Source organism: Mustela erminea, chromosome 11, assembly GCF_009829155.1.
Source record: "Mustela erminea isolate mMusErm1 chromosome 11, mMusErm1.Pri, whole genome shotgun sequence".
NCBI lineage: Eukaryota > Metazoa > Chordata > Mammalia > Carnivora > Mustelidae > Mustela > Mustela erminea.
Genome location: NC_045624.1, coordinates 31136357 through 31159114, shown reverse-complemented (window position 1 = coordinate 31159114; position 22758 = coordinate 31136357). Strand labels below are relative to the sequence as shown.

Genomic DNA, 22758 nt, shown 5'->3' with positions numbered 1-22758 from the left:
TAGTCTCATCTCATTATGTCTTGATTATGGCAATAATTTTCCAAATTCTTCCCTCTAGTATCCTTCCACTCAAAACTATGCCACTAGAATAACATTCTAAGCATTGCTTTCATCAAGTAATTTTACATTTCAAAATTCTATAATTCATTCTTATAGCCTGTAAAGTTACATTTTCAAAGCTCTGCCTATATCCAAGTCTTTTCCTCCAATTCACTTAACCATTATTCCTACCCAACATAGTCTGTACATCAGTTGGAATGTTTCGCTACACAATTCAGAACTCAGCCCTCAACACAATAGTCTCTCACTACACTCACACATTTCCTCAAAGTGCCTTCCTAATCCTCTTTACATATCTAATTGTAGACATTCTCTAAGATCAAACTCTAATCAGTCTTCTTCCAGGAAGGTTTTCTGAGATTACTGGAATCAGTCTTAATCTCTATTTTCTATGATGGCCTAGAACACTGATTTCCTAATCTATTTGCTTAAAATAAATATCAATTTCTACTACATATTTTGTGTGTCCCTTGAGGGCAGGAGGTCTTCTCACGTACTTTATATAAATCATCTATAGTGACGAGTGCTGATGACATAAAAGATCAAAACATAGAGAATTAAATTTGAAAACTTACTCTGTGTCAGAATGATTTAGGACATATGGTATAATGACCTTCACTTGGAATGAATCATACCATTTTTGTAGGCTATATGAGCAATGGTGATAATTAGTAGACCTAAGATTTTTCTTTGCATTGGAGATATCTATCTATCTATCATCTATCTATACTGAATTAGACCAGCCTTGAGGTGGGATGTTGCCTCATTCTGTGCCCTTTCATGTAAAATCAGTAGACAAAGATAAGTTACTCTCGAACAGCTGCATTACTGGTTGTGAGAGAAATATACTGGTATTTGCATAAATTGGACTTAATTTAAGCTCTTTTCAGTAAAACAAAGAAATTTTGTTCTTATCTGATTCGGGGATTAAGCTCCAAACTACAAACTAGCCTTTAGAATAACTTGTATTCTACCATCACAAAAAATGCTGTTAGGTATTTAAGAAACATTGTATATATCAACAATTATTAAACTCTAATAAAATTGGAGTCTAGCAAATAAAGCAAATATTACAATGTGTATACTGATTGGATCAGTATGTCAGCATACTAACAGAATCACTATGATTCTGATTTTTTTATATCTTTCTGTATTTTAAACATCAATTGTTATCCTCAATATTTTTCCATTTAATTTAATCCTCCTAATAAACCAAGGTCAGCATTATGCCTATTTTGCAGATTAAACACTTAACATTAAAAGTGATGCAAAATCATTATTTTCAAAAACCAAATTCAAACCCTGCTTTTCTGCTCCCCTCTTTTCACCATGCTATACTTAACAAAATATACACATCCACAATTACTATTATTGCTAAAATAACATTTGTATAGTTATAACAAATTGACATATTTATATAATATTGGCATTATATTTAGCATATCACCTAAAACTTTTACATATTTTTGAAACTTTCTGAATCTATGATAGTGTTAAGACTCACTTATGTCAGAAGTATTTCCTCTTTACTGTCATTCTTATAATCATTATAACCTTGCCCCTCAAATTTACCATTCACCAAACACTTAAGCATTTTCCAAAGAGAAGTACTTGTTGTGTGTTCCACTTATTTTATTGTGTCAGTAATATAATGAACATTTTTATAGATTATCACTTTATCCTGAAAATATCAGGCATGTGCCATCCAAAGTATTTGAAAGCTTTTAAAGTCTCTAATATTTACCTTTATCTGATTATAAAACACTAATACTTTTCTTCATTTCATTAAATGAAATAGACACTGACTAGAAAGGAAAACAGATATGATTTGTTTCTACAAGAAAATAAAACTCCTCTGTCCTATGATTAATGTTCTGTTGTCTATCTGGTGTATCTGAGAATTTTTCTTTTTTACTTGAAAACTATTTTGATTTTCGGAACGCTTAACTTTTGGAGAGCTTGCTCGTCCACCTTCGTCAATTATAAATAAGGTTTAAGTCACTAAGATAAAGGTGTTTTTGCACTTTCATGTACCACAAATGCATTTAAGCAGTCACTTAAGTCATCACTTTTTGTTAGAATTAGCAGATGTGCTACCATTAGGGAAATTTAGAATAAGGTACTCTAAGGTTCAAGACATATAAATTCAAATTAGGATATTATGCACAAAAGTGGAATAAATGCATTTCTGTGAAGGAATAATTAAAATAATTAAGGAATAATTAAATACATAGTAAGAAAATACAGATCAAATTCTCAAAGAGACAATGAACTTATCGAAATATTTACATATTTATGATTTTTTTATATACACACTTGATTTAATGCAATCAATGGAGTTACCTCAAAAACATTCTTTTTAGGGGGAGGTGGGTGAAAAGATAGGTGAAATAGATTGAAAGATTTAAGGAGTACACTTATCTTGATGAGCACTCAGAAATGTATGGAATTGTTAAATCATTATATTGTACACTTGAAAGCAACATAACACTGCATGTTAATTATACTTGAATTAAAAAAAGAATTATTCTCTTTATTATGAAATTTCCAGGCTCTTCAAATTATAAGACCTACTTAACCATTTTTTTTTTTTTTAATCACAGCAAACAAAATAGAACCAAGTTAGTTAACTACAATGGGCATGAACAAGTTTACTGGAGTGGTAGGAATATTCTAAATCTGAATTGTGATGATGATTGTATATATTTATAGATTTGCTAAAGATCATTGAATTGTATACTCAAAATAGGTGGATTTTATGGCATGTAAATTATACCTCAATAAAGTTACTCACTGACACACATGCATATACACACACACAAAACTCACAAAATACTCCTTTTAAATGACTAAAGCAATTCATTTAGGTAGTAGAGTTATATTAAATTTTTCTTTTAAAAAAATAGACTTCATTAAAACTAAGCATTATAATCAAATATCTACCTTTATTATAATTGAATCATTAAAGAAAAATCATAAGAATTATTATATTTCTATATTTGTTCAGTTTCCTCAAACCTCAAATGAGCAGAATGATAGGAGAAAGGAAAATTTATGAAATTATTCTCTACTTAGTTGAGGTCTCATAAGAAAACATTTCAGCATAAAAATATTTATAGGGGTACCTGGATGGCTCAGTCAGTAGAGCACATGACTCCTGATCTCAGTGTTTTAAGTTTGAGCCTCATACTGGGTATAGGGATCACTTAAAATCTTAAAGAAAAAAGCATTATAAGTCTAAAATTTGTTTTGTGAATTAGTAGAGGACCCAAAATGTTCTCCTATATTAGCAGGATAAATACAAATTGATTATTGGCAACTGGACATCCAAACTATTTTATAGTTTGATAATTACATTAGAAGTCCCCTTTTTTTTAAATCTAGAAGTCTTTGACAAATATAACTGGTACATACATTTAAGTGACACTTTTTTGTTTTGTTTTGTTTTGCTGTGTTTTTAATCAGACTCATTTCAGTGGGCTATAATGAATATGAAATTATTTTTTCTCTTGGCACCACCTTTAATCATAGTGTTGAATCACTATTTTCTGTCATTTTAGTCAGACAACAAAATTTTCTGGTCATTTTTTAATCTATTCCATGAAATAGTCCAAGCTCAAAAGATTTACATTCTGTGTACTTTTTATATTCTTGGAAGTCTTGAGCTGATAGTCTTGGTTGTGTGAAGATGGATGGGGAATGATTTTCGTTCTCAGATACCTGCTTTCTCCTTTTTATTGAAGCCTACTTTCTTTTCTGTGTTAGAGTGAAGAAGTGAGAAGAGAGGGGGGAAAAGGGACTGACAGCTCTATACTTAGCTGGTTCTTAAATTCTTCTCAGTTGTCATCATCTGTCTGGACAACTCTGTTAATGCTCAGTCCCTTCTTTGTGAGCTTGCTGTCTTAAGGCTCTTGTGTGAATTCTCTGTAGTGTCCTATAAGCACTCTCATTTTTACAGATCTCCATGAGGATATTCTACTTTCAGCTCAATCTTTTCACCTTTTTTTTTTTTTTTTTTTAGTTCCGGCAAGTAGAACATAACTCCAGAAGAACTTGTTGATGCGATCTTCTAAACCATAAGGCAGCAGCAGCCCAGCCGATTTCTCTGTGTCTTAATTTATCATGGAAAGATCAAACATCCTTGATGTGCTAAACCTAGGGAAAGCTACCTCTTCTCTTCTACACCATGCCATCTCTTCTCCAGTCCCCCTTTCCTACTCATTTGACATAGCACTGATTAACAGGAGTGTTGCCAAAGATGTACAACAGTTATACTCCCAATCTTTCACACTGAATCTTGTGGTACCTAAATGATGTTTTACTTTTTCTATTAAATATAGGTCTTACACATTGCTAGTATCATTTGAGAAGATGTTAGAGTAAAAGTTAACCTATCCGTGACCTACTGTGCCTGGTTAGTTTGAAGGCACTTTTTTTAATGGAAGATAGGTTAGTTATGAGCTTTAGCTTCCTCCAAGTTATCCAGATGCATACCTTGAATACCTGGAGCCCAAGTCTATAAGGTACAACCTCTATTTACCCTCAGTACTCAACTTTCCTTTCACAGAAATTAAGATAAATAGAGCAGCAATTATCACAAGTAAAGATTTCTGTAAAGAAATCTGTTCTGAGTCACTGACTTTACTTTTTAATCCTTTATCACCTTTTTTTAAAAAAAGATTTTACTTATTTGAGAGAGAGAGCACATGTAAGAGCAGTGAGAAGGAGGAAGGAGAGACAATCTCCAGTTTTGGGGTTAATGTAAAGCATGAAATCAACCATAATATCTAGCTTTCTAAAATGTAACAGGGAAGAGGCTGAAGGCAAGGAAAGGTTTCAGAGAAGTGTGTAGGCCTTTAGAATGCCCGTGCCTGGGCAACCACTCGGTCCTTGGAATGCCTTGGGGAGTTGCCTTACCCAAAGCTTTCTTAGCCCAAAAAGACACCCTGCGATCTAAGAAATGTGTGCATTGTCCCTCTTGCTATGTTTAGCAGAACTTTTAGAACACACAGATTAGCATATTAGATCTTTCCTGTAAACAGATCCTCCTAGTTCCTGTAAGACAGGTTGTCAAACATCACATGCTTGAAAAGCAGTGATAAGGATCTGTGATTATACTGAAAAACTAATAAAAGCAGGAGCAAAGAGGAGCAAAGGATCTTCGCCTCTGAGCAATGACCCCCTTGCCTTCTCCTCTCTTTCACAGCAAAGTTTGGAGTAATTTTTCATCAATTGGGTACAGGGATTGCTGGCCATTCCCAGCACTCCAGCAGACTCTGGAGCATGGAGCCTGACATGGGGCTTGATCTCATGATCCTGAGATCATGACTTGAGCTGAAACCAAGAGTCCTGATGCTTAACCGACTGAGCCATGCAAGCTCCCAATCCTTCATTATCTTTAATGAAATGTGCGTTTCCTAATTCAACACTGTGGTAACTTTCAGCATTTTCTCCACATCAAAAAGGGAACAGATCTGGTATGATATTAGATAGTCTAATGATAAAGACTTATTTAAATATGAAAATTCTCATATGCTTGCTTTTTAAAAGACTTTCTCTTTTAATCATCAAGTGGAAGTCCTTACTGTTATATAAAGGTTGGGATAATGGTAAACAGGTATAAATTTTATTTGAGTAGAGAACTTTTTTTTTTTCTTTGAGTACAGAGAACTTTTAAAAAAGTCAATGATGCACTTATTCCTGCTTCCGAAGTCCACTGGAAGAAAGATAAGAAATGATCCTTTCTTCTCTCTCTCTCTTTTTTTCTCTCTCTCTTTTTAAAAAACTCTTCCCAGTTCATTTACTTTCTCAAATATCCCTCCTGGGATTCTCCTCTGCCTTTTCCATTACACCACAACATCTGGTAGTGCTTTGACAGTAACGTATCTCTTAGAATTTCTAGTTCTTAAAGATCCCCAAGTCCTAGTCTAAGGGAAAGTGAGAATAAACACAGGATTCCAAGAATTGGAGCAGCCTGAAGAAAAATGTACAGTTGGGAAAGGTGAACTCAGAACCTAGAACTTGGCAAGAAAGGTTTAGATTCAAGAGAACGCCATATGGGGCACCTGGATGGCTCAGTGGGTTAAAGCCTCTGCCTTCGGCTCAGGTCATGGTCCCAGGGTCCTGAGATGGAGTCCAGCACTGGGCTCTCTGTTCAGCAGGGAACCTGCTTCCCTGTCTCTCTCTCTCTGCCTGCCTCTCTGCCTACTTGTGATCTCCTTCTGTCAAATAAATTAAAAAAAAAAAAAAAAGAGAGAGAGAACCCCATATGTTGAGGAATTCAATCTAGAACAAGAAGTATGTGTCCATGTGTCTGTGAACTTGAGTATTTTTGTCATTATGATTGTACATATTTTGTGGAAATTTACCACACCAACTAATAATGTATATTCAGAAACTAATAAATTAAGAAAAAATTTACATTTTATATTTGTAAAAAGTGCTCTAAGAGTGTGAAATACTAATTATACCTAAATATAATAGTTTTATGCACATAAATATATCTAGGATTGATTTATTTCACATCACTGTGATTATAAATTATATATATAAATGTGTGCCTCGTGACATCACAGTTACTATTTTAGAACAAATGACTATTCCTGAGTATAGTTACCTGCTCCCAACAAACAAAAACAACACAGAAAATGTGTTCTGCATGAAGGCCACTTTTAGAGGACTCAGCATCCACAGAGCCAAATACTCCACCAGAACCAAAAGAAGGAGAAAGCGTATTAAAAATTTGTGGCCATCATAAGAGTGTTGACAGAATTTAGATGCAATTAGGTGACGGAGGTCCCCATTTTTCTGCTAGCTGTTGGCCGGATACAACTTTTATCTCCTAGATTCCAACTACAGTTCCAGGGCTGTAGTATGCATACCCAATTTAAAAACTGCACATCAACTTTCTTTCAGGCCAGACTCTGACTTCCTTTTCTGTTATTAGCTGGAGAAAACTCCTGCTTTTAAAGAACTATTCAGGTTATCCCCCTGTTTTAAGATCAACTGGTTAGTAACCTTAATTATGTCAGCAAAATGACCTTTTCCATGTAACATAAAGACAGGATTAATACCTAAGGGAAAAGTCATGGGAGCCATCTTAGAATTTATTAAAGCAAATACAGCAGTTAGCAATATTAGCATATCAACCAGTGATTTGCTGAGTTTGTTTTTTCCTTTAGATTTCCATTAAACTTCTTACAGAAGTACTTTTTTTTTTTAAATGTTTAGATTTGTAATCTATTCTGAAGATATCTTAGTAATATATTTCTAAGAATACTTCTGGTCCCATGAAATCTCACCTCCTTTACTTCCACCCAAACAAAATCTGTTAACTAATTTAGCTTGACTTTTGATATGTTTTTTCCAAGCTCCCATAGGCAACTACACTGTTTTAAGAAACCTATATTACTGTTCATATGGATTCACTTACCAATCTTCAATTCTACAAGTTGTCTAGTTCTTCCTTTGGTAAATGTGCTTCTTGTGGAAAACCTTTTATTCAGGATGTATCAAGTGCTGTGACAGCTTGATTCCTTAGACCTGATGTACTTTGATGTTTTATTGCTTTTTTATTAAATTTTTGTTTGAATGAGAAAAATTTAGCATAACATGTCCAGAAGAGATCTTTTATACTTGCAGTATAAATGAAGATTTGATTTTTGTATAAAAAATAATGCTGTAATTCCTAATAGGCAGGTTTTAACTTTTTTGAATACATCTTTCTACAGAGTAATTCAATATCTATTCCTTATACTTTCTTAAGATGCACTCTTTTAAAATTTTCTGAAAAATGTTTATAAAATGCAATGATAAAAGCACTAAGGAGAAGTTCTTCAAGAAGAAACAGTTAGGCTGATAAAAATTTGGGGTCCTTTCTAGCTTTAATGAGCTTTAAGTATTGATGATTAACACATGCATTAGTTGTTCTTTACAGGCCATAGGCACATCTACTGATTGGTCTAAGGCAGCAGAAATAATACATCTGAAAATAATCAATAGGTGATCAAAACTGGCTGTCTAATGTGCTACATAAATGTCAAGCTAACTCTGATCTCTCTTTTCACAAGCACATATTGCCTTTATTTTATTTACAGGTTCTTTTAAGGCATACAAACAGATGGCTTGATTTAGAAAGCTTTGCCTTATCCAGGAAAATTAGGTTCTGTCCAGATGGACTTGCAAGCTTCAGTGCCAATATTGTACCTTTACCATATGGACAGGAATATTTATGGCAGCAGAAACTATGTTCTGCTTCATACTTTAACACAGATAATGTTTGATTACTTGTTCATACCCATTAATTCTTGTCATTAGGGAACCAGGGAATAGGAAATCCAAGAAATAAAATATTAAAAATAGTAATTTCAAGTAATTAGCTAGTTCATAATTAGCAAATAATATATTAGTAATTTAATATTGTTTCAACTTCATAGAAGTTGAAATAGTAAAACTAAACAGATAAAGATAGTTATCAACTTCCATAAAATTGTACACAGAGATCGAATGTTTATCAATTTATGGAGTGGAAATACTCACAGACATGATCTACAATTGACAACAACATAGTTAAGGGGTTTAAGGGACAGTGTCAAATCACTGTATTCTTAGGGGAATTAAATTATCAATTAGATTCTGGAATGAGAAAGCAACAAATTCTTGATTAAAGGATCAATTTTAAAAAAGGAATGGATTAAAAGATTAACTTTTCTTTTTACTTAAAAGATTTTATTTATTAAACTGACAGAGAGAGACACAGCGAGAGGGGGAACACAAGCCGGGTGAATGGGAGAGAAAGAAGCAGGCTTCCTGCTGAGCAGGGAGCCTGATGCCAGGCTTGATCTTAGGATCATGACCTGAGCCAAAGACAGCCACTTAATGACTGAGCCACCCAGGAACTCCAAGATTAACTTCTTTTAAATGGAAACATCTATCACCATTTCAAGTTTTAATAAATAAAAAAAAATTATAGAAAAATAGATATAAAATATAAACATAGGCGTGCCTCAGTGGCTCAGTGGGTTAAACCCTTTACCTTTGGCTCAGGTTATGATCCCAGGGTCCTGGAATTCAGCCCTGTATCCAGCCCCGCATCAGTTCTCTGCTCGGCGGGAAGCCTTCTTCCTTCTCTCTCTGTCTCTACCTGCCTCTCTGCCTACTTGTGAGCCCTGTCAAATAAATAAATAAATAAATATATTAATTTATAAATATAAAGTATAAAAACTATATATATATACATATATGTATATACATATACACATATATATAAAATGATGATGATGTGGTGTTTACACAATAGAATATTACTCAATCATAAAAAGGAATGAAATCTTGCCATTTGCAACAACATGGATAGACCTAGAGAACAGAATGCTAAATGAGATAAGGAAGTCAGAGAAAGACAAATTCCATAGGTTTTCACCCAGATGTGGAATTTAAGACAAATGAACAACAATGAAATGAGATAAACAGAAAAACATTATCTTAAATTCAGAGATCAAAGTGGTGGTTGCCAAAGGAGAGGTAGTAGGAGTATGGGTGAAGTAAAGAGAATTAAGAGTATAATTATCTTGATGAGCACTGAGAAATGTACAGCACTGTTGAATTACATATCGTGCACCTGAAACTAATATAATATTGTATGTTAATCTTACTTGAATTTAAAAACTGATATACAAATATGTCTCTATGAAGCTCTGTAGAGAGGAAAAGCATTTTCTACTTCTTTGCAAATCCTCTTCATTGGATCTTCACTGCTGATCATCTTTTTCACACATATGCCACACTGGTCATAAAAGAACAAAGACTTGGTCACTTACTAGAGCCCATCGTCATGTTAGGAAAAAATATTGAAACTCAGCTCCTTAGCAGTTGGTCATTTCTTTTTTTTATTATTATTATTTTTTTAAATATTTTATTTATTTATTTATTTGAGAGAGAGACAGTTAGAGAGAGCATGAGCAAGGAGAAGGTCAGAGGGAGAAGCAGACTCCCCATGGAGCTGGGAGCCCGATGCGGGACTCGATCCCGGGACTCTGGGATCATGACCTGAGCTGAAGGCAGTCGTCCAACCAACTGAGCCACCCAGGTGTCCCGCAGTTGGTCATTTCTAATGAAATTTAAGGTGTGCTTAGGTGGCTCAGTAGGTTAAGCACCTGTCTTCAGCTCAGTTATGATCTTAGTGTTCTAGAATGGAGCTCTACATCTGGCTTCCTATTCAATGGGGAGTCTGCTTCTCTCTTTCCTTTTGTCCCTCCCCCTGCTTGTGCTCTCTCTAGTAAATAAAATAAAAAAAAATCTTTAAAAAATAATGAAATTTAAGTTTTAATGTGAAGTGAAATGAAATTAATTAATTTCTGGATTTTTGATGTTGTTTGACCATAACAATTTTTCAATTTTTACAATCAAAGGATATTATTATTAAAGAATTGATAGAGCCTAGTATCAAAAAAATCACTTGTCCCCAAGAATGAAATGTTTCATATTTTTAAATAAATGTTTGAAAATGTTTGAAAAGTCTCATACAACGGAGTGTCAGTCATATAAGGAAGTCCTGGAATCTCCATGTTATAATATATGTGTACTGACTTCAACAAAATGTCCTAACTTCCTTAATCTGGTTTTCTTACAAGAATGAAGACATTTCTACCTGAGGACAGAAAGAAATCTAATGGAAATTGTGTTCATGTAGGTGATCTGAAAAACTGTAGTATCGTAAAACTTACTCTTAATAGCTTATTAGTGTTCATGGTTGCATCAGACACCACTGGTGTGTGTCTGCCCAGTAGCCATTCTCTGATTTGATTTGGATAGTAGTGCCCAGTCTAAAGGGGTTAAATCAGTTTCAACCAGTCATAACCTTCTCATAATATTGTCAATAACTGCTCTAAGAGTGGACATAATTTTGGAATTGGTTTTAGTCAATAAGACATAATGGAATAAGTCTTCTATCCCAAGACAAGAGAGGTATGGAAGGAAAAAATCTCTTTCAGCTCCTTTGCTCCTTAGTTTGCATGTTGCTGTCCCATGAAGAAGGTAATTCTTAAAGATGTAGCACCTATATTGGGATCAAATAAGAATGGAGTCAACCATCATCCTGGGGATAGCAAAGAGGAAAGGGCTGAATGAGTCTAGATTCTTGATGACACTGATAACCAAATCTGGGTCATCTACTTCTAAAGTACAATTTAAAACACATCAAAAAACGTTTTCAATGATGTAAGTTAAAGCTAATGAGTTTTCATCTTTACTAATGCAATGCTATATTGTGAAATCCTTTTGCTTTGAAAATTCAGATTTCTCCATCTACTACAGTAGTTGATTATCTACATGTTTATTCTCTCAGATTCTTGTATTTGCATATATATAAAAAGACCCAAGCCAAATAAAAGTTTTCATTTCCATTTCTCCCCCTTTTGACCTGAAAAAGTCAAAAGGTTCTTGTGTAACCAGACTAGGTTGCCAGAATTATCTGGAGTGCTTCTTATCAGTAGCCCAGATCATATAAATGCAGATTCTAATTCATTATCCATGGGGGGACACACAAATCTGCATTGCAATAAGATTGGAAAGAAAAACAGTTACAAATTCCACAGATGACATGGGGACTTCAGTCTATCATAAAGCATTACAGACCTTCTGTTTCAGGTTTTATTAACTTAATCCTGCTCTATTACAAAATCTACTAACGATGTTTATTATCGAATACTTAAATGTACCAATTAGAAAAGAAGCAATTCTATTACAGTCTATGGGCTAATCAGGATAACATTTTACAGAATATAATATTCTGCAGCAATAATCTCAAAGTTTGCCAAAAACCACATGGAGAACTTATGAAATACAGATTGCTGGCTCCCTCTTCCAGAAATTTCCAATCAGTAGATCTGAGGTTGGCCTCCAGAATTTGCATTCATTTCTAACAAGTTCCCAAGTGGCAATGATGATGATGATGATATTGGCCCAATAACCCATCTTTGGTTAACTTTTTCTGTAAGACAAGATAGTAACAGTTTAGGCCTGTGGGCCATATATATCTGTTACCGATTTTCAATTCTGCCACTGTAGCTCAAAAGTAGACATGGACAATATGTAGACAAATGAATATAACTGAGTTCCAACACACAAGTACTTAAAAAAAAAAAAAAAAAAGTTGTGAGGCTCAATTTGGCCCATAATCCACAGTTTGCAAATTTCTGCTTTGCAGTCAAATTTTGTAAGTTCAGCAATATTGACATCTTGAAATGGACAATTCTTTGTTTGGGCGGCTATTGTGTGCATTTTTGGATGTTTAGCAGAATCCTTGGCTTCTAACCTCCAGATTCCAGTAATACTTCCCCAAATGTAAAAAACAAAATATCTTTGTACTTAGTCAAATGTCTCTGAGGGGCAAAATTGCCCCAGTTGAAAACCATTTCTGTAGCAGCAGCAGGAGTTACTACAGAAAATGAGCATGTTGTGATAGAAAACACATGGAGATAGATTTTGAGAAAAGGAATGTCTGAACAGCTTGATCAAATATTTCTGAATCTCCCTTCATCATGATTCCCTGCTGGGATTTCTTAGGAAACCAAACGATCATGTTGTAGCCAACTTTTAGAACCTGTTAGAAAGCTGAATAAAGCTGTTACTTTGAAAACTGTTGAAGATGGTTCAGGTATAAAGTGTGGTGCTTGGTGTAAATTAAAATCTGGCTGCTTGGCAAGTGATTTATGAGATGAATACCATCAAGTGTATATTTCCAAAAGCGTATGTACTGGGGAATAGACCAACTAGGAAAACAGATTTATCTTTAAGAATTGAAGAACAGACTCTGGCCATTGTTAACAAGAAAACATTCAATCTGTTTTAAAAACAATCACTCAAAGGCACCAACAAGACAGTAAATAAGTCTATTCAAGGAAGGACTATTGCAAAGTTACAGGGATCAGTGCAATGGAGTCTTGCAGTCGTGGGGAGAGTGTGTTAACTCTGAATAAAACAAGGAAAAGTGGAAATTTATAGCCGGGAAACAGGTTGGGGGTCACTGGATGCAAAATTCCTAAGAGGAAACATCAAAGGAAGTGGGGAATTCTAACTAAATTGACATAATAGGATTTTTGCTGAAGGCAGACCTGGGTGATCAGATATCACCTGCAGGATGGTGGAGGATGAGGAATCTGATTACATTTTCAGGGTGATCAGACATGGAAGATGATATGGAAGAGATTCTGGCTAAACGTACTCAGCCGGATTCTTGTTAAAACTGAACGATGCAGAAAGGAACATGGAAATTCAAAAGTCTAAGCCTAGTTGAAAACAAGTTCAGGAGGGTCTGATTAGAGTTTGCCCAAGGAGAGAATCTAATCACCATATACTGCATACAGTTCCTGGGAGAGTTTATTTACTCCCATTACCTCAGTCAGCACCAAAAATAAGTTGCAGGGTAGGATTAAGGTAAAGTTTCTCAACATGTGGCTCTTGACTAGTAATATTAGCATTCCCTGGGAACTTCTTAAAAATGCCAATTTGCAGGGGAGAGGGGCTCATCCCTTACCTGCTGAATCAGGCACTTAGGAATTGGGGCCCAACAATCTTTTTTAATTTTAACAAGCCCTTCAGGTATTTTTAATGCACGCTTAAGAAGTATTTAAGAAGTACTGGCAATACGATTAATCTATTACCATTTGCATTTAAAAACAGTTTGCTTCTGAAACTTATCAGAAGAGAGGCCTATCTTGCCACCTTGGTTTCTGTTGGGTCACAACATCTTCCAATGCCTGTTGAGCTGCCGCTGCTGGAAAAATTCTAGATCATCTGGGCGGCTAGATATTGACAGAACTATGTTCATGAAAATGAGTCAGTAGAAGAAGATCCCAAGCCATTATATGGGAACACAGTTGCTAGCAAGATAGAAATAAAGTTGAACTAGAATATATGGCTATTACAGAAGCATGATAATTAACTACTAATTACTAATTTATCTGTATCTTCAATTTCATCACTGTTTTATAGCTTTCAGCATATAGATCTTTTACCATCCTGGTTACATTTATTCCTATTTATCTTATTGGGGTTTTTTTTTTTGTAATTTTATTTTATTGAAATATTGTTGATTTACAGTGGAATATTAGTCATAAAAAGAATGAGATCTTGTCATTTGTATTTTATTGTTTTTGATGCTATTGTAAACAGAACTGTGTTTTTTTTTTTTTTCAAAATAGTTTGTTGTTAGGATATTTCTCATTTAAAAACACACATGATTTCTACATGTTGAATATGTATCCTATGACTTTAATGAATTTATTAGTTCTAATAGCTTTTTGGTGAGATATTTACGATTTCTATATAGAAGACCACACCGTGTGCAAACAGAGACATTTTTACTTCTTCCTTTTTGATTTTGATGCCTGTTAGTTCTTTTTCTTTCCTAATTGCTCTAGCTAGGACTTCCATTATGATGTTGATTGAAGTGGCAAGAGTGAACACTGTTGTCTTGTTCCTGTTTTCAGAGGAAAGGTTTTCAACATTTTACCACTGAGTGTGGTGTTGGGCTTGTCATACATGACCTTTAGTATGTTGAGATATGGTCCTTTTATACTCTATATATTAAGGATATTTATCATGAAAGAATGTTGAATTTGTCAATTTTTTCTTGCTTTTATTGAGATGACTATATGGTATTTACATTTCATTCTATTAATGTGGTGAATCAAATTTATTGATTTGTAGATGTTGAAATATCCCTGCATCCTGGGGTTGAATCCCCTTAAGTCATGGTGTATGATTTTTGTTGAGTTCAATTTGCTGGTATTTTGTTGAAAAATTTTGCATCCATATTCATTAAAATATTGGCCCACAGTTTTCCTTTATTGTAGGGTCTTTATCTAGCTTATGTGTCAGGTTAATGTTGGCCTTATAGGATGAGTTTAGGAGTGTTCCCTCCTCTTCAATTTTATTTTTTTTAAGTAATTTTTCTTTAAATATTTGGTAGAATTCATCCATGGAACCATCTAGAGTCCTGAGCTTCTCTTTGTTGGGAGGTGTTTGAGTACTGATTTAATCTCCTGATTCATCACTGGTCTGTTCAGATTTTCTAGTTTTCATGATTCAGTTTTGGTAGGGTGTATGTTTCTAGGAATTTATGCATTTCTCAACAAATTTCATTTGTTTGCATATGATTGTTTAGAACTATACCTTATGATCTTTTGTATTTCTGTAGCATCAGTTGATCTATCTCCTCGCTTATTTCTGATTTTGTGCATTTTCTCTGTCTCCTGGTCAACATTTTGTCAATTTTGTTTGTATTAAAAAAAAAAAATCCCTACTCTTCATTTATCTTTCCTATTATTTTTCTTATCTCTATTTCATTTATTTCTGCTCTGATTTTTGTTATTTTCTTCTTTCTGCTAACTTTGGGATTTGTTTTTAGTTCCTTCTGATATAAAATGAGGTTGTTTACCTGGGATCTTTTTTTTTTTCTTAATGTATTTGTCACTATGTATTTATTATTATAAATACCTACATCTGATTCCTCTTAGAACTGCTCATGCTGTATCCCAGAAGTTTTGGTATGTTGTGTTTCTGTTTTCCATTGTTTTCAAGACATTCTTTGATTTCCCTTCTATTTATTCTTTGATCCATGGGTTTTTCAAAAGTGTGTTCCACATACTGATGAATTTCCCAATTTTTCTCCTGTATTCCTTTCTACTTTTATGCCATTTTGGTGAGAAAAGGTAACTGGTATAATTTCAATCTTCTCAAATTTACCAAGACTTGTTTTAGCTAACTTTTGATCTATTCTGGAGAATAATCTTGAGAACACTTGAGAAGAATGTATATTCTGCTGCTGTGGATGGTATGTTTTTTAGGTCAATTTGGTTGAAAGGGTAGTTCAAGTCCAATATTTCTTGATGGATTTTCTGTCTGGATGATCAGTCCATTATTGAAAGTGGGAGTATTGAAGTCCTCTGCTACTCTTATATTGTAGTCTATTTTTCCCTTAAGGATCTGTTAGTATATTCTTAATATATTTAGGTCCTCCAATATTGGGTGCATATATATTTGTGATTGTTACATTATCTTGACTAACTGATCCCTTTATTATTGTATAATGACCTTCTTAATTCTTATGACAGTCTTGGCTTAGAGTCAAATTTTTCTGATTTAACTGGAGCTATCTCTACCATCTTTTGGTTTCCACTTGCATGGAATATATTTTGAGGCAATATGTGTTCTTAAAGCTTAGGTGCATCTCTTTTAGGCAGCATATAGTTAGATTTTTATAATCTCTTTAGCCACTCTATGCCTTCTGATTAGAGAATTTAATATTTTTACACTTAAAGTAATTATTACTAGGTAAGGAGTAATTAATGTTATCTTATTGGTATTTTCTGGCTGTTCTATAGTCCCTTCTTCCTTTCTTCCTCTCTTGCTGCCATCCTTTGTGAACTGAATCAACTGTGTTGATACCCTTCTCTTTGTATTTTGTGTATCTCCACAGGTTTTTGCTTTGAATTTACCATGAGGCTTATCTTATCATGGTTGATTTTAAGCTGATAACAACTTAACTTCTTTTGCATACAAAACCTCTTAAAACCTTTTTACTCCCCTTCCAAAAATTGTTTTTGATGTCTGCCTTTACATGTTCTTATACTGTACATACATTAACAAATAATTTTAGCTATAGTTATGTTATACTTTGTCATTTTTCCTTTACATTAGAGTTAAGTGATTAATACACCACTACATTATAGGATTAGAGTATTCTGAATTTGAAAATACTTACATTTACTATTTTATATTTTAATAGGTATTATGTTATTAATTAATGTCTTTTCATTTCATTTTGAAGAACTCCTTTCAGCATTTTTTAAAGGCAGATCTAGCAGTGATGAATTCCCTCAGCTTTTGTCAGGAAAAGTCTTTATCTCTTCATTTCTGGGGGGAAAAAAAAAACTTTGCAGGGTAAATTACATTTGGTTGGCAGTTTTTTTGCTTTTAGCACTTTGAATATATCATTCAACTATCTCTTGGCCTGCAGGTTTCTGATAAGAAATTTGCTGATGGACCAATAGAGTTCTCTGGCACATGAAGAATTTTTTGCTCTTCCTAATTTTAAAATTCTTTCTGACTTTGATTTTAGATATTTTTATTATAATGTGCCTTGGAGATGAACTTTTTGGGTTGAAAATGTCGGTGGACTTGAAAGCTTTATAAACAGAATATTCAGAGGTCTTCCTAAATTTGAGAATTTCTCAGCCACTGTTATTTTATTAAGTTTTTTTTTTTTTTTTTTGACAGAGAGAGAAAAAGAGAGATCACAAGTAAGCAGAGAGGCAGGCAGAGGGAGAGGGGGAAGCAGGCTCCCTGCTGAGCAGAGAGCCCGATGATGGGGCTCAATCCCAGGACCCTGACACTATGACCTAAACCAAAGGCAGCGGTGGCTTAACCCACTGAGCCATCCAGGTGCCCTCACACTATTTCTTTAAGTAAGCTTTTTGCCTTCTCTTCCTCTCCTTCTGTGACTCCAATAATGTGTAGGTTGTAATTCTTAAAGGCATCCCATAATTCACAAAGGCTTTGTTACTCTTGTTTCTTTTTTCCCCCTCTGTTCTCCTCAGACTGAATAATTTCAAATCATCTTCAAAGGTCTTCTACTTCACAGATTCTTCCTTCTAACTTGTCAGATTTGTTGTCAATGTGCTCTATTGTATTTTTTTCATTTCATCCATTGTATTCTTTACCTCTAGAATTTTTTTAGTTCTTTTTTATGACTTCTGTCTCTTGTGTTCTACTTTCTGTTCTGTTCATGTACAGATAATTTTGTCAGATTTTTTTTAATGTGTTTTCTTGTAGCTCACTGAGCTTCCTAAAACAACTTTAACTCATTATCAGGAAAATCACTTATCTCCATTTCTTTGGGGTCAGTTACTGGAAAATTACTGTATATCTTCAGTGGTGTTATATGCTCTTGATTTTCCTTATTCCCTGAAGTTTTGCACTGCTGTCTTCCCATCTGAAGAATCAGTCACCTTCTCCAGTCTTGGGGAGATAATACCTTCTGTCAGTCCTGTTAGGTTCTTAGGCCGTCTCAGACATTTGCTATGGATATGCATGCCCCACGTTTTTTATTACCAATTAGGGAAGAATTTTTAAGACTGTGTGACTTATGTCAATCCTGCAAAATCATGCTATTGCCGAAAGACTCCTGTTTGTTTTCCCTAGGGTGTTACTGAATGCTCAAGTTTGTGATTTGTCCTAAGCACAGTCAGACTGACCTTCTGCTCATGCTCACTAGTCATTTGTAAAGGCTTCCTTTCACTGTTTTTGGAGGTATGCACAGGGAGATAGTCATTATGTGAGGAGGGCAGTATGTGAGTGAGACACAAAATGTTGAAGGTGTCCATGGCCAGGTGGGGAAATCCATAAGCAAGCTTCTCAGCGGTTCTTGAGAAGGCCTTCTGATGGGAGTCCACAAAGCAGTTAAGAGGGTGCAAATCTTTTTGATGCCCTCTAAAAGCCGTGGCTGCTATTTTCCCAAACCTTTACCATCCCTCATTTGTACAGCATCTCTCAGTGTTTTGTATGGTGTGAAAAAGAAGTAGGTCTTTTTGGCATCATGCAGCACTGTTAAGGAAGCTAAACACCCACTCATATGCTCTCACTATTCGATGGGAGAAATCATTGCCAGGGATATCTCTTGGCACTGAACTCTGATGTCTTGGGGCAGGGGTGATGCTGATAAAGTGAGACAGTTTCTCTTACCATCTTCAACGCCTCCAATCTTGGATCTTTCTTTCTTTCTTTCTTTCTTTTTTGTCTTAGCTCCAGTGTTGTGCTGGAACTTCTCTACTAGACTCCCAGATTTCCACAAGCACACTCTTATCCATGGGTGATTGTCAGAATTGGTTTTCTTTGAGGGAAAGATGGTAGAAAGCTCATTTGATGATATCACTCTCCTGCATAAGTCAACATTTTATGAACTGAGAGACATCAAAGACCAGTGATTTTCACACAGTTATTAAGCAGTGAAACTGGAAATTAATTTTAAATTTGTCTGCCTAGTAAGGCCAGGCTCTTTCCCAATCTCTTTTCAAAATTATCTGGTGTAAATTAGCACACAGGATATTCCCAAATTCAGACACACTGTGTGACTGTGTTAACAAAATCAAACTGTCTTCTCAGGATTCTGTTTGTATAACCAAGGATTATCTAGGAGTATCACTTTTCTATTTGATCTAGGCAGTATTCTGGCCACTTGACTATTATCTATAAGATCAGAGGTAAATAAAAGTCATTTTCCTTCTAGATGAAGTTAGGAACTTCTAAACTATAAACTAAAAAGACAAGTTTGGAAATTATTTAGAGATTTCCCCTAATTGTCTGCATTAAATGAACTACCCCCATCCAAGTACTAGAGATGCTGAAAGCACTAAATTTAATTCTAGCCCATCTTTGTTATTTTGCATAAAAGTGATTTTATTTAAAAACCACATAAAAGAGAATTATAAAACTTCAGTGGAAATATCTAAATCAAAATGTTAACGCAGTAGCTCTTTTTTGGAATTTATCAGGCTTTTCATATTTATGCAGACTTTACCCAAAACTCTAGATGAATAGACTATATCAAAATCATCTTTGCTTTTTTCTAAAAAATGGAAGCAGTACAACACACATCTTTAAGAGACACTGCTGTTTCTACATTTAAAAATTGCCACATTTACTGATGGAGGAAAAGGGGAAAAGATATAAGATAGAATACAAGCCAAAGAAAAAATCCCCTGATCCTTAGTTTGGCACAAAGAGATCTTAATCTTGTTTGGGGTATATTATATCCATTCATTATTGCAAAATAAAATTGGTTCTTTAGAAAAAATGAATTGTGCTCAAAGACTTGACAATTCTATTCAACATAAAGAGAGACTGCATATTAAACTGGTAGTGGTCTTCCCAAAAGAATTGAGAGAAATAGTGTGAAATTTTAAATCTTTCTTTGGGATATTTCCTGAAGAAAAGGAAAGAAGACATCTCTTCATTTCAAAATGGTGCCTGTTCTTAGCACAGCTGTAAACAATCAAAAATGGTAGTAAATATTCCACAGAAGCCACTGGGCTGTAAGTTGTAGACATGAGAAAAGATGTAGCACTTCTGCCCACGGAGACAGATTTAAATCAGCAGAACATGTGGGCCAATGAAATATTACTTTATTATTCAAACCTTTCCATAAACCAAATGGTCAGTCCTGTAATATTGTATTATTGTATTTACAATTTGAGAAAAATAATAGATAGAAGGAATACAGTTGAGAATTTTACATTTTCTTTAAAGACAAGGTATTTATACATTATACTTTAACTTGGGTTATTTATGCATTTGAATAAAACAGACTTTGAAGAGTGAGAGAAGAACAATTAAAATTTTGCCAGTTTTGTGCTTGGAAAGCAGCAACAGGAAACTAATATACCAAGAAAACCCGAGGAGAAAGAAAAAGAGCAAACAATAAGAGTAAGGCAAATAATAGATGAACCATGGGAAGAATGAACACATAGATACACAAACACCAAAAGAAGGTGTGACCTGTGATTACAGAAAGGAAGACGATTAAAAAAAATTAGAAGGATAGGAATAGAGACAGTAACGACAACAACAACAACAAAATAAGGGCAAAGAAGGAAGGCAATATTCTTCTCCCTCTAGCAATAATTATATGTTTAAATGCACAGGAAATATTCCTTCTCCAACTTACAGTTGTGAAATTTCAAAACTTCACATAGAACTATATATACTATATATCCTATTCAAAAGGCAAATAAGAAAACTTGTGTTTCAAATTCAAAGGAAGACCTAAAGGGGTATTTCTTCATTTCAAAAAATACTTAAGTCTTCCGGATTTGAGGGAGATAGGTAAATCAGCTTAGGTGTCTAGCTCTTTCACTTTAAAAATTTTTGTTAGAATGTTCTTTTTTTTTTTTTTTTAAAGATTTTTTAATTTTTATTTATTTGACAGAGAGAAATCACAAGTAGATGGAGAGGCAGACAGAGAGAGAGAGAGAGGGAAGCAGGCTCCCCGCTGAGCAGAGAGCCCGATGCGGGACTCGATCCCAGGACCCTGAGATCATGACCTGAGCCGAAGGCAGCAGCTTAACCCACTGAGCCACCCAGGCACCCTTGTTAGAATGTTCTGATCCTTTGCCCAGAAAAAAATATAGTGTTGCCAGTGGAAAGTACTCTCAAGTAAACACGATCATACAATGCTGCTTTGAATACTTCTGACACTTACAAGAAGCTACACAAATTTATTTTGCAGATGTTTTAATCTGTTTACAATTATAGTTGAAAATTTGCAGTGTTTTACTTAATAGTAGCCCATTGAATAGAACACATCTTATAATAGAATTAGTTTCATTTATTTATTTTAAAAGATTTTATTTATTTATTTGACACAGAGGGAGAGATCACAAGTAGGCAGAGAGAGAGGAGGAAGCAGGATCCCTGCTGAGCAGAGAGCCAGATGTGGGGCTCCATCCCAGGACCCTGAGATCATGACCTGAGCGGAAGGCAGAGGGAGGCTTAACCTACTGAGCCACCCAGGTGCCCCAACAGATTTAGTTTTAAATGGATAATTACATACCTTAGAGTTATTACCAGCCTTTGGCCAGTACACAACATATATGGAATCACTAGCATATACTGAAGATTTTTTTTTAAAAGATTTTATTTATTTACTTGGCAGAGAGACAGCGAGAGAGGAAATACAAGCAGGGGGGTGGGAGAGGGAGAAGTAGGCTTTCCCCTGAGTAAGAAGCCCGATGTGCGGCTCAATCCCAGGACCCTGGGATCATGACCCGAGCTGAAGCAGACACTTAATGACTGAGCCACACAGACACCCCCATATACTGAAAAAAAAATTTTTTTAGGGGTGCCTGGGTGGCTCAGTGAGTTAAAGCCTCTGCCTTTGGCTCGGGTTGTGATCCCAGGGTGCTGGGATCGAGCCCCACATCAGGCTCTCTACTCGGCAGGGAGCCTGCTTCCCCCGCTCTCTGCCTGCCTCTATGCCTGCTTGTGATCTCTCTCTGTCAAATAAATAAATAAAATCTTAAAAACAATTTTTTTTAAAGATTTTATTTATTTATTTGACACAGAGAAAGATCACAAGCAAGCAGAGAGAGGCAGGAAGAGAGAAAGAGAGATCACAAATAGGCAGGAGAAGCAGGCTCCCTGCAGAGCAGAGAGCATGATGTGGGCCTCAACCCCAAAACCCTGAGATAATGACCTCAGCCAAAGGCAGAAGCTTAACCCACTAAGCCACCCAGGCGCCTGAAAATTTTTAAGAATAGAATTACCATCCCTTACTATGTGGCAGAACTGTGATAGCAACTAAGGCAAAATGAATGAATATAAACACAATCTCTGATCTCAAGGCATTTAAAATCTAATTGTTTTACTTGCAATAAAAACACATTTTTATTTTATGGGTTGAAATGTGGAAATAAATTGGAAAGAAGAAATGGTAATGTTTTGTTGCTTACCAGTTGGAAATGTTCTATAAAATGCTAGTTGCTGTACGTGGTAGATCTCCGACCCCTAAAGACTTTAAACCTTAGTTTCCTCAAGTGTGAAAGAGAACTCTTGCATCAGTATTTGTCTCAGAGTGTTGCCTAGTTTGCTTGACATAATATACATAAAGCATTTGTCACAATGGCTTTCACGTATTAGGTG

The 22758-nt window shown here is 34.9% G+C and overlaps 1 long non-coding RNA gene across 2 annotated transcripts in view; it reads right to left on the bottom strand.

Annotated features, from left to right (window-relative positions):
• Positions 1 to 22758, bottom strand: part of LOC116569284 — an 87109-nt gene that overhangs the window by 18969 nt on the left and 45382 nt on the right. Inside the window, exon 3 of one of the 2 annotated variants that reach the window (XR_004276953.1) lies at positions 18805 to 18952. The exons of the other annotated variant lie outside the window; for it this stretch is intronic. This is a non-coding gene — a long non-coding RNA (uncharacterized LOC116569284). The remainder of the gene's footprint in view (positions 1 to 18804; positions 18953 to 22758) is intronic. 2 annotated transcript variants of the gene reach the window in all.